This window comes from Sparus aurata, chromosome 6, assembly GCF_900880675.1.
Source record: "Sparus aurata chromosome 6, fSpaAur1.1, whole genome shotgun sequence".
Lineage (NCBI taxonomy): Eukaryota > Metazoa > Chordata > Actinopteri > Spariformes > Sparidae > Sparus > Sparus aurata.
In genome coordinates, this window is record NC_044192.1 from 1,347,815 (window position 1) to 1,361,148 (window position 13,334).

At 38.1% G+C, this 13,334-nt stretch overlaps 1 protein-coding gene across 1 annotated transcript in view; it reads left to right on the plus strand.

Moving 5' to 3' along the window:
* pcbp4 (poly(rC) binding protein 4) overlaps nucleotides 1-13,334 on the plus strand; it is a 488,978-nt gene that overhangs the window by 229,972 nt on the left and 245,672 nt on the right. The gene's annotated exons all lie outside the window — the stretch shown is intronic.

The following is a 13,334-nucleotide window of genomic DNA, read 5'->3' on the forward strand; positions in this document are numbered from 1 at the left end:
TATACGTTTGTATTGAAAAATAAGAGACATTAAAAGTTATTTATGTTTATATATTTTTAGATTGTCAGTGTTTGGTTTTAATAATCTGTGATGTTGTTATTTTGCTTTTATCCTATGTAAGGTGACCTTGGGTGACTTGAAAGGCGCCATCAAACAAATAAAATGTATCATTATCATTATTATTATTATTATTATTATCATTATTATTATCAGGCTCATGTTGAGACTGAAGTGTGTGTGAAGTAGTTGTGTCTTATTAATCTCCTGCCCAGACTTGTTTGCAGGCTTTTCTCCCTTCTGTTCTGCACACTGAAGCTCAATCTGTGCTGCTAATGCATAAAACACAACTGCTGCTCCTGCTGCTGGTTGTCATAAAGCATTTCATGAACAAGAGGCTGCACTCTGGGCATTTACACTGCTGCTGCACTCAGAATTTAAGATTATATCCTAAGTACTGAAGTTCATTTACATCTCATCAACATTTCATAAGGGATCTATTGGCTGCAAGACAGTGGGTAATTATTAAATAATGATTGGAGGAACATTAATGAAGAGTACGTCTTTTTAAAGTAAACAGATTTTTCAGTGTCACAGGTTTTCAGTTTTAATTTTGTGTCACTGTGTTGTGTGGAGGAGGCTCTAAAATATTAAAGTGACGTGTAAATAAAACTCAGGTTCAGGCTCAGGTTTATGACATCATTACGTCAGCAAACCGAACAGCTCTGAACGTGCAACTCGTTACATGACATGATGTGACACAGTAAAGATAAAATACAGTAAAACTCTGTCTGTTATCACCTGCTGCACAGTGTGTCTGTGTCTGTTTCAGGCTTCACAGCAGCTCATTACTGCCAGTTAGAGAAAACAGATGAACACTGAGCTTGTTGATAAATATTCACTGTGTCAGTCAGAATAGTGAGAGAAAGGGTAGAACTTATGAAATACAAGAGTCATAATACAAGAGTTCGATTACAATAATTTGATTTGAAGAATGTTATAGTGTCTGCTAATTATTAATTATCTTAATTAATTTAATTTAATTTAAGCATTACATTACAAAAAAAAAAAAAGTGAGCCGCACTTAAATTAAGTTCTGGATAGAGAGTAGAGAGTCGTCGTCCACTTAACATTTCTGGAGCTTCACAGTAAAACAGAGTTATTTCCAGTTGTTTCTGTCACATCCTCCAAACATTAACCACGTGGGGTTTGTGCCTGAACCTCCCCAGAGCTTCAGCACAGCGAGAAAAGAAAGTTCAACCTAAACAAATGTAAAGTTTCAAAATAAAGAAAAGTTCAGTTTGAACTTATTTATCTGACATTTATTCTGGTGCCTGGGTCGTTTTTACACTTCTTGAAGCTGAAATCATCAGCAGCTACGCTACAAACGTTAGCATGCAGCCCGTCTGAAGCAGGAGCACGAGCTCGACCGCGTGTTGAGGGAGAAAATACCAGACTTGGATTACAGCAGACGGGCTGTGTGGAGACATTTGATGGTTTTTGGTGTTTATTTTCAGTTTTGAAACAAGTCCCCAGCCACTTCAGTTATAATGTCTGAACTTTACTTTGTGGGTGAACTGTAAGAATAGATACAGAAGTAGAGGATTTGTCTCAGCAGGATTTTAGAGAAGGAGAGGCAGAGTTTAACTTTTTCTGTTTTTATTGTCTTCAACCAGTAGTGGGACTGTTCCTTCATTTCTGTCATTCTTCTTCTCCTGTTTTATCTGTTAAATCCTGTTCAAATGTTTTTCTCTTTTTTCTTAACACCTGTTACGTCGTCCGTGAATCACTTTGTTTTCTGTACAAATAAACCTGCTTTAGTCAAAACACACCATCAGTTTGAAATGTGTCAAACCGTCCTGACACCTGATTAAAGGAGACATCCACCCAAACAATGCACCTCATTATCTTGGTGTGTTTTGTTCATCATGTAAGTTCAGCTTGTGATGAGTCGGCTTCACTTCTACATTTTCAGTTGTTTGTGCTGTAAAATCATTAAAATGCTGTAATAACTGTAATGTTGATCTTCAGTGTGACACGTCTCTTACATCACCACTGTTGAAATCTAAACACAACTTCATGTAAGTTCCTCATTCGTTTTGACACATTTGAGCTCTTTAAAGAAGTACGTGTCGCTCCATTTCCCTCTGTGGGACTTTCTCACTGTATTTTTGATTATTGCAGAAAATAATCCCTGTGACAAACACAAGTTCTCACATGTTTTGTTCAGCAACAATAACTCTTTCATGCTCGGTGTCCTCTAGTTGATTATTATCTCTGCACTTCTTTGTCATTTTGAGATATAGAGTGATAAATACAAGATGGCGGAGGGGAAGACGTCATCAACTCAGTTCCTCTGGATCAGCTGTTAAATCCTCTTATCCTCAGAAAACAGACAGATAAACAAATATGTATATATATATCATATAAATATAATAATAAGTGTAGAAATTGAGAGTCATAATACAAAAAGCTGTTGGAGTTTGATTATAATCATTTGATTTGAAATGTATAAGAAGGTTATAGTGTCTGCTAATTATTAATGATCTTAATTATTTTAGCATTAAATTATTGAAAAAACGTGTTAATATTCTCACAGGAGTATTTTGGGAGCTGCTGTGGAAGATTCTACAGGAGTTATAATAAACTCTAACAATTTGATTTTAAGTTGGTTTTTTTAGTGTCTGCTAATATATATATATATATATTATATATATATATATATATAGATATATATATATATATCTATATATATATATATATCTATCTCTATATCTATCTATGTATAATCTGTCTATCTCTATCTGCTCTCTCTCTCTCTCTGTCTATAGATACTCTCTCTCTGTAGCTACTCTCTACTCTCATCTGTATATCTCTGTATACTATGTCTGTCTCTCTCTCTCTCTCTCTCTCTCTATCTCTCTCTCTCTCTCTCTCTACTCTCTCTCTCTCCTCTCTCTATCTCTCTACCAGGTGACTCTCTGCCACATCTCATTTTCACCCGCTGCGTCGCAACAGCAAGACATTAATGCCACGAGTAGTCAGTTAGTTCAACAAAGGAAAGTACGAAACAATTGAGCCTTTGAAGTGATGTTTTCATAATTGTCGTTCGTGTGTCCCTGAATGCTCCATGAAAGCCCCGTTTTAACCGTATAAGAGTAGTGTAGACGCGCGATCGATTTATTCGATGGGCGACAGAGCGCCTCAGAGGTGTAGATGTACTGACAGCGGTCACAGGAGGAAGACGTCATCTCTCTCTGTCTCCTCACACAAAGTTTTATATTTTATCTTAGTTTTGTATCAGAAACAACAAAAACAACAAAGGAAGGTGAACGAGTTTGTTCTTGAGCTGCGGAAGACAAAGAACAGGAAGTAACACACAACGTCTCTCTCTCCCTCACACACACACACACACACACACACGGTGACGCAGTTTATTTCAAGTTAAAAAGTCTCTGAATGAAGCGTTCATGAGTTCATCCAACATGTTTGTGTTCTTCAGCTCACAGAGAGAAAACAGACTCAGAGACTCTGACTGTGATATAAGCCTGGGCAAGTTAACTCGTTATTATCGCGTTAACTAATTAATTAGTTAATTAGTTAACCGTCCTGGAAGAGGGATCCTCCTCTGTGGCTCTTCCTGAGGTTTCTTCCATTGTTTTTTTTACCCTGTTAAAAGGTTTTTTTTCCATCAACATGGAGTTTTTCCTCACTCGAATCGAGGGTCTAAGGACAGAGGATGTTGTTCACTGTACAGATTGTAAAGCCCACTGAGGCAATGTGATTGTGATTTTGGGCTATATAAATAAAATTGATTTGATTTGATTTGATTTAATTAATTAACGGCGACAATTATTTTATCGCGCATTGGCGCAGGTTTATTATTTATTTTATTATTGTAAAAGTCTGTTGCTCACAGGCTTTTGTTTGTAAAAGTCTGTTGCTGACTACTGCGGAACCGGAAAAGAAAATACTTGTCGGATTAATAACATGGAGAAGGGACAGAGTGATGGATGTCCAGCAGTCCCCAGTGAGAGCAACAGTGGGTGCATGTCGTAAAGTTGTCGCTTTTGCAGTCCTCTCCTTTCACACAACTCTTGTGTTCTTCGTGTGATGGTGCCGTCTCATACCTGCCGTCATGTGTTGCGATTCTCAGAATGTTTCTCAGACCGACGTCTTCCACAACACTGATCTGCCTGCAGTCTGTAGCTGTCCACTTCACTATGGCATTTGGTTAAGCTTCTCTTGCCTTTGTTTATATAATACTTCTCCCACACGCTGCATCTAACGCAGTCGGAAGCCTCGCTCCACTGTCTGTTTCGTTGAGTGATTTGCTGGTATCAACTGTGTGTTTTGCATTGAGGTGATATTTTAGACTGGAAGTACTCCGGTGATACGAAAATTGAACTTGACAGTGGTTACAAATGACTTTGGTTCTGTCGACTCCGCCGTCTGGAAGAACTTTAAAATGAAAATAGGCATGTAAAAGTTCCGTACCCTCGGGATTTTGTGGGCAGTTTTTTATTTTTCATAACGAACAGGAGAACATTAATGCCCTAACTGTGGCAATAAGCTTTTATTTTGTATTTGCTTTGATAACATTTTAAGTTGAGATTTACACTAAATATTTTATTGAACTGCCACTGTATAAAAAATGCTGATGTTAAAAGTGTTTGCACAACAAATGTTATAGCGCTTTCGTTCAAATGGCAGAACATTTGAAATAAAAGTGCGCTATACACTTCTTTTGAATTCATTATAAGATTTTGCGTATACAAATGCGATTAATCGTGATTGATCAGGGAAACCTGATCACCTGATCAATTACAATTTTTACATTTTTGTTGACTTCAGAGGCACATTACACTGAATGAATATGAATATATGAATACAGACTCAGATCCGTCCGCCCCTGTTTTACGCTGTTGTGATGATGCTTGGACAGAGGAGCTAATGCATAACAGCAGCAACGGTGAGGAATATCTTCAAATTCATTCTATTAGAATACATGTATTACGAAACTGTGGCACATGTTTGAAATGAAATGGAATTGTCCTTTAAAGCGAAACTCTCGCCAAAAAGCAACCGAGGCTTTATTTGGGATTAAATGTGAGTCAAACCTTCGTGTAAAAGCATAATTATGACGAGGAGAGTAATGGTGAACCTCCTTAAGCGTGCCTGTCAGGTCGCACTCGGGGATCGACTCTTTTTGTCTGCCATGACGGCGACGCACAGGAGATGCTACAGCTAACGTGAGTTGTTCAAAAACCTTCTTTTTAGTAAACTCTGTGTACACAAACAATGTTCTCAATGCTCGTGTTCATGTGTAGAGACCCTGGTGATGCTACCAGCAAAGTTTCATGTTGTGTCGAGTCTTCTTACTGTTTTAAAAATAGAGATTCTGATGCTATCGTAAAAGTGCCCGTAGCACTCCCGTTCAAAATTAACGTGCCCAAAACCGAAACTACGGTAAATCTTAAAAGTGCCTCTTTCGTCATAATTATGCTTTTACAAGAAGGTTTGACTCATATTCAATGAGGCACCTGCGCGAAAGATGTTGTGTTTTTTGGACCATACTAGTATTGTCTCAGGTAAAGCATTTGTGTCCTGTCATTACAGATAACCTTGTTGTGGCACTAGAGAGTGCATGAACAGGTATGTCTCTGCTGGTTTAGCACTGCATCAGTCACAAGCACCAGGAACTTCTGACAGGTGGAAAACATTACCACAGAGCACGCATAGCCCTACCCACTGAAGACTAAAATAATTCCAGGTGAAAGGACCAAGCCCTGCGAAAACCCAAAGATTTTACACCCAAAACAGCACCACCATCAGGATTATCTATCACACACACACACACACACACACACACACACACACACCAAAACAACTTTAATTTGATGCGTTTTTATACCGCCGTTTTTTCACATCCCTTTGCACAACAGGAATTTATTTATTCATTAAAAAACACACAAAAAGGGCACTTTATAATACGAGGCAAAAAGAGCACTTTATAATACGAGGCAAAAAGGGGAAGGGGCTCATGCACCCCTTGGACCTTCTGTGTGCACGTGCCTGAGCATCAGGAGAACTCCACCACGCACGTAGATGAGACGTGACAGTGGAGCGACTTGAAGCTTTGTGAGTTATAAATCCATGAACATAACTTCCTTGTGGAGGCTAACAAGTCGCTTTCCACTTATTCAACGTGCTTAAATATGAGTCATATTTCAGAAGAGCGCCTATGTGTGCTTGTTAAGCTAACTGCTGGTTAATGAGAATTAATAATCTTCTTCCAGATATTGAGTTCACTGTGACTTTGCTGTTGTAAACATTGTTGTTGCTACTAACAGTCACAGTAGTCATTTCTTGGTTTTGTCACATGTTTAGATGTGTAGCCTGTATTTCTAGTTTGCACTTGCCCTCCAATAAATAGCCTGATAATAAACCAGTGTTTTATTGCTTTTTAAGAGTCGCAGCTGAATTGCATGTCTTCCAAACCTCAGTATTATGATGATGTGAATAAATTCATGTTGACAATAATTTGCTGACAAAAAAGAAATGGCAGTTGCATATCACTCACAGCTACACAGACAGCTAAGTAGTTAGCTTTCTATAAGTACTTCATTAATTTTACATTAATTAATCTACATGTTGTGTTATTAAGGCCTGAAAAAAAAAATTTGTACTGCCCTTTTTTCTGACTTTGAGCCCCTGCCCCTCTTTAATCATGTGCACGTCCCTGCTGATGCTGCTGCCCATAACTTTAATAATAATAATAATAATAATACAAATAAAGAAAAGTTGTATCAACACTCACCCTGCCTCTGACTTCAGCTCTGCTCGGTCAACTGAACATGGACTCTGACTGACTGAACACTGACTTTCACTTTCAGGTCTCCTCCCCGTTCTGAGTCCCTCCATGTAAAGGAATCAGATTACAAGTACGAGAAACATGACGTACACACACACAAAAAAGTATTTTTACTCACCTGACCATTTCCACTCCACTAAATGTCAGATAAAAATATTGTACTTTCCACTTCACTACATTTATTTGACAGCTTTTTAACCAGTTATTCACTAGATTCACATTATTAATACACATAAACAAATACATTATTTTATTATACATAAAGCTACCTGACTGTATATAAAGTTATTTAAATTCAACCCAAACACCAGAATACATGTTTGGGTTAGGGGAAACACAGATAAGTTAAAACTTGAACATTTCTTTATGATGCAACTTGAATTTTGTTTAGGTTGAATTTTCTGTTTGTCTCCCGTAACAACACCGTGATTATACTTTGCTCAGGTTAACTTGGTGACAGGAAACACATCAGGATTTGGCTTCGAATACGAGTCTTGGTCACCATGGTCACAGATGGAAATGCCTCCAGTCTTACAAATATCCAGTGGTGTGACTCAAACCGCCCATTTAGATCAAGAGTTACAATCCAGTCATATCGTATGTGTAATTCTGCATATGGAGCACTGACTGAGATGCATCTGTGATTTCACTGTAAGCTGAGCTTACAGTGACAATAAAATAATTCTATTCTATGATGTTTTTGTTCTTCTCATCAAGTAAAGCTTATCATGTGAGAACACAGCTGAAGCAACATTTAGATGGAGGTCTCAGTTTGGCATTTCCTTCTATTAGGCTCGTTGGGATGAAAACAGGAAGTGTGTCCGCCTGATTATGATCCGTTTTATTCTGTTTAACAGGAACTCACACAACTTTGTCTCAGTTTCTCGCAAATAATGTTTCTCTCACCAAAAAGTAATAAGTAGCACAGTATTTATTTATAGACTGTTCTAGTAGTATTTTTACTTAGAAACCGCTTCCTTTACATTAAAGCTAAAGGCTGCATTCCAGTTAAGGGAATGAATATGCATAGTGTGTGGTGATGTTTCCTTTTTATGTAGGAAGAGAGGGGATGGAGGAACAACTACTTTGGACAGATGCAAAATCAGACATGTTAGACTTTGTCATTCAAATTTCACCTCACAGTGCAATCGGAACGAAATGTTGTAATTCACACATCTTTGAACATATGAACAACCTGACATCGTTTGTCTATGTTTGTCGATTAAAAAAAGGCTGACCTGATGTTTTTGCAGGAGACTCATTCAGGTGGAAGTTTAGGAAAGCTCAATGTGGTGATCAGTGTTCTTTTTGTCCTGCCGCCAAACAACCAGCAGGTGTCACCAAACTTAACAAGTTTAAAGGAGACATTGTTGAGTTGTTCACTTCAGATGATGGTGAACAACTGTTTGTTTGTTTTTTATTCACTCTTCTTTTCATAGTCTGTAAATGATATAGCCATAATAACACACCAGGCAAAGATGACACAACTTTGTGTCACGACAGAAGCACTAAAAACAAATCTGAGGAGGCACACTGGAGATCCTAAAGATGCTCCAGGTGATCTTGCAGATGAACTCCTTACAGGATCAGTCCCACAATCAAGACTCAAAAGTACTTAATTTATTTGTGATTATCCTTCAAGTCAAAGATATTTGGTGGTTTCAATCCTGATGTGAAAATGTTTAATTTGAGTGACTCCATCAGATCTTTAGAATCCAGAATTACTTATTGGTTTCATTGTCTCTCTTTTCTACAGTTTGTTTCAGAATCCTCACATGATGTTGATCACCTTTCTGATCACAAATCAATTATGATCAATTTAGTAGGCACAAAACAACAAAGTCATTTATGTGGCTAATGGAAATTTAAAAAAAGAACTATGAAATGATGATATCTTTTGTGATGTTGTGAAAAAAACAGTAACAGGAATATTTGGTAAATAAATCACAAACAGAAAACAGCAACGAAGTTTAAAAAGTTGGATGATCAGTATTATGGACGAATTAAACAACTTATGATTAAAGACAATGAGAAATGAAACCATGCTGACAACATTTGTATTTATTGAAATTACTTTTAGCAGATAGATAGCAAAATGGTTGAAACATAACAAACATATTAGGATGAATGAAAAGGAATAAAAACACAACATGAGGCTCCATAACAGTCATATTATAAGCAGCAATACAGTAACAGGCCTTTTAGAAAAGGTTTTCATCACACTAGGAAAATAAAACCACGAGCTGTAAGATCTCTGACGCCAGAATTCTCATGGACCTGCAGGACGAGAAATGACGAGGGAAAAAAAAGACAGCAAATAACTACACAAAATTCAAAGAAAAACAGGAGAACTAAGACCTACAAGAATAATATGCTTATTTCATGATAAAACTCAACCATAGCAAAGAAAGTAAAACCAAATTGATTTGTAATCATTTGTGACTTTACATAATAAAACATATAAGGATTTATGAAAAGGAATCAAATGTAACATCAGGAAAATAAACAAAATAAAACAAAACAGTCCCCAAAAACTGATCTACCTCTGGATCATTTCAAAGTTCATCATCAATTTGGTTAAAAGTCAGAATGCATTAATTACACAGCTGTAACTTGTACATGATTATAATATAATTTATATAACAAGTTAATGTAGATTAATCAAACCATTTTGTGACACTGATGCAACAATACTGTATAATAGCAATACATAATAGTGATGTAATGCAAGCTAAAAAGTTAAATGTATCCACTGTTAACTAATACATCATCTACATCTGTTTGTGTTGTGAAGCAGCTGATGAGCTTGAAGAGACGTTACAGTGAGAATGAATCAAACACTCTGAAAAGTGAAATACATTTGATTGTATTTGTGTGTGTGTGTGTGTGTGTGTCACTGTGTATCAATTGTTCCTGGTTGCAGAGTTGATTTAGTGATTTTAGCTGCAGCTCACTTCACATTATCATGTGTCTCCCTCTACAACAGTAACTGCTGTCACTCATATAATGACAAGGGAGAAACTATGAGAGTATTGTGACAGTTGGTGAAGTTTTTCTGCATGTGTGGTCAAAAACATGTCTTGTGGAGCAGTTCAGAAAAGTGAATGTGTTCGCTGGCCTTCAGATATTTTTCCTCTCACTTTAATAGGACTTAATGCAGCAGTTGGTCAGGGATTCTGTCATTTAAACACCCACCCAAACTTGAAAATGAACACATCTCCAATGGCTTGTGAGGGACAGTCGTGTGTCATTTTAAGTTTACATGTACATTTACATTTACACTTAAATTGAGGGCATTTAGTAGATGCTTTCATCCAAAGCCACTTACAATAAGAACATCTGTCACAAGAGAGAAACCATGACATCACCGTCTATGGAGTAAAAAGAAATATAGAAAATATTCTCAAGCCCTCATCTGAGAATCGTAGCTGCTATTTATCAAAGATACTTTAAGTGCATAAGTGCTGACGATTTGAACATACAAGCACATACATGAAAAAAAAAAAATTGAGGGGAGGGAGGGAGTCATGCTCTGCGGGGTCGAGGTGAAGTCTGAACAAATGAGTCTTGAGTCTTTGGCTTAAGACAGAGAGTGACTCTGCTGTCCTGACGTTGGTCAGGAGTTTGTTCCACCACTGAGGCTCCAGAACAGAGAAGAGTCGTGACTTCTCTGAGCGAGATTTGTTTGCTCTCAGTGATGGCGGTACCAGCCGGCCAGCTGATGTAGATGAGTGAGTCTCACTTGAAGGCCTTGAAGGCCAGTATCATCATGCTGGTTACACAGTTACTCTCACAACTACTTTGTCTACTTTGATCTCTGTATGACCTTCAACACTACCTGAGGCTGAGCGGTGCCTAGTTCTCAGCAGCAGAGCATCTGTTCATCTGTCTCCACTCAGTGGCAGTTTCTTAAAAGGTGTTTTTGAATCAATAAATAGCAACTGTGACCAGCATGTGATTGGAATTGTCTGAGTTAGGGCTTGTGTCCACCAAACGCGTGTTTAGCACCGAGGTCTCTCAAAAACTCTTTTTCTGAGCGCCCAGCGGTGTGAAAAGTTGAACAGATTTCAACTTGAAGGAAAACACTTATTTATTTTCTTTAAACTTTAGCATTCAAGTACAAATAAAAGAAAGACTCTACATTTGTGTACTTTTGAACTCAATAATTGAACTACAATGTAGGAATATTGAATTCTGTAAACATTCAGCTGTCAGGTAAATTGTGGTGCAGTGCAGACAAACAAGAGCATATGATAAAATAAAAACAGTAGCATTTGTAACAAAGTGCTCGATGCATATTTTGAGAATTATTGTGCATCATCAAGTACCTTATAGCCTTATTAAACAAATGACTAACTTCAAGTTCCATCCAGGATTGTACAACAACAACAAAAATCCAAAAAAGACATTTGCTAAAAAGCCTCACTAAGGGTTTTCTCAAATATTGTACAAAAATATGGAGATTTGTAAACAAATGACATTAATGTTGAAACAAAATCCACAATTCTCGGATAGAAAATACCCAGTATTATTACAGCTATGGACAGATGCCAGAAACCTTGCAGAACTTTGAACAAATAATACTGTAGGCTAACGGTTCACTGATTAGGCTACTTCAGATTATGAGCCAGAAACACCAGTCTGTCCACAACCCTTTGTAGATAGAAAAGGCGGCACATTTGCTCCAAGGTTTAGGGCAGCAATGTGCTGCCCTGTCATTCTAAAATATTCCTCCTTTTCCAAAAGCCACCTCTGGGGTTGGTGTAAACATGTGACGTGACGTGAAGCTCGAAGTTCGGCTGTGAACATTGAGACAAATAATTTGTCTTCAAAATAAGAGCGTTACATTTTACCCCATCGGAGTGTGGAACTGGGTTCTTAGCGGGGGGCTTTTAATTTGAAAGTAGCAACCGTTCCTAGCTTGGTGCTAGCTAACAAGCGGACACAACAATCATCCGAAGTACAGGTAGCTTCAGGGACTGGAGGCGCCTGGATTTTCTCTCTGCCATCACGACGCTCTGTTAACTGTTGCAAGGAGGGTGCTAGCGAGAGGTCATGTGATCACGTTGGCCCACTAGTGTGTGACTGAATCCTGAGCAATGCTGCACCGTGTATTAAGTGCATGTGAGGAGTTTCTGGGTGTGTTTCAATATTTTTGGCGAAGTAATTTAAATACTCGATAATGGAAATTTGCACCTCGTCAAAACAACAATGACGATATTATCACAAACGATATATATCGCCCACCCCTACTGGACAGTTTCTTTAAACGTCAGCGAGACACTTCAGGCCTCCACAGCCAAAACCACTTTGGTGTAACTTGGCCCACATGGAGCCACACTAATTTTCTTTAAGTTAACCCTTTGAGGTCCAGGGTATAATTGACTGTTTTTTTGTTTTTTTTTGGCCTTTTGATTTTACATTTATATTTCACCTTAAAAACTGTTAACCTTGCCTAGTATGGTGTAATTTTTTTCAGCGCCTCTTTTGTGTGACTGTACAGTTATTTTTTTCATTTTGACATACTGTATTAACACATTGGACCTAAAATCACACAAAAACCTCAAATCTGTTTAGGATAAAGTTAGATTTTTTTTACTGTGAAAACCACAAACATGTTTAACGAACAATTTTTATAACTTAGAATGCAAATATAAATTGTTGTTTGTTAAATTTGTACATACGTTTTTGAAATCTACAGAGTAATATGTAACTATTTACATTTAAATGCAGACAATGCCTCAGGCTCAGGTCTCCCTCAGCTCCTCCCAGCTCATAGAAGAGCTGCACTGCCTCCACATTCAGTAATCTCATTATTTTGACACAGAAAACAAAAGAACAACTACAATACACACTAAACACACTAACTACACACTCCAAGCACGCTAAATGTCATAAATCTCTCAACTTTCAAAACTTGCTGTTACTACCGCCGTCAATCTTTCGCCACCATCCCTCCCACAACTTTCACCTCTTCCTCAGCAAGCAAATCACGTGCTTTGCCATATACTTGTGCGACTGGTTGATGTGGTGCATTTTTCCACCAATAGAAATGGGGGTGTCAGGGACTTCCGGTGGAGCGAGCACCTGATATGGCCACGTAGGGGAACCGCTGCGAAGCCGTTCACCATACCCCCTCCTATATTTAACGATTGATATATCCTGAACACAGCAAATAAGCGTGTGGAGGATTGCAACTTCATATCAATATGCAAAAGCTCCAGAGAACTCTTACGCAGTACGTGTTGAGAAGTGTAACTCGACAGACCCAGGAGGGCACAGAGGAGCACATGGCGGCCGCTCCGGATCCACCGCAGACGGACACGGCGGCTGAGCTAATGAGCATTAATACGCTACTACAGAACATCGCTTCCAGTATGAGTGAGTTAAAAGCGGGCACGGATGCAGTTCAAACAACAGTGGAGAAACATGGAGCTCGAATGGATGAGGCTGAGACTCGTAT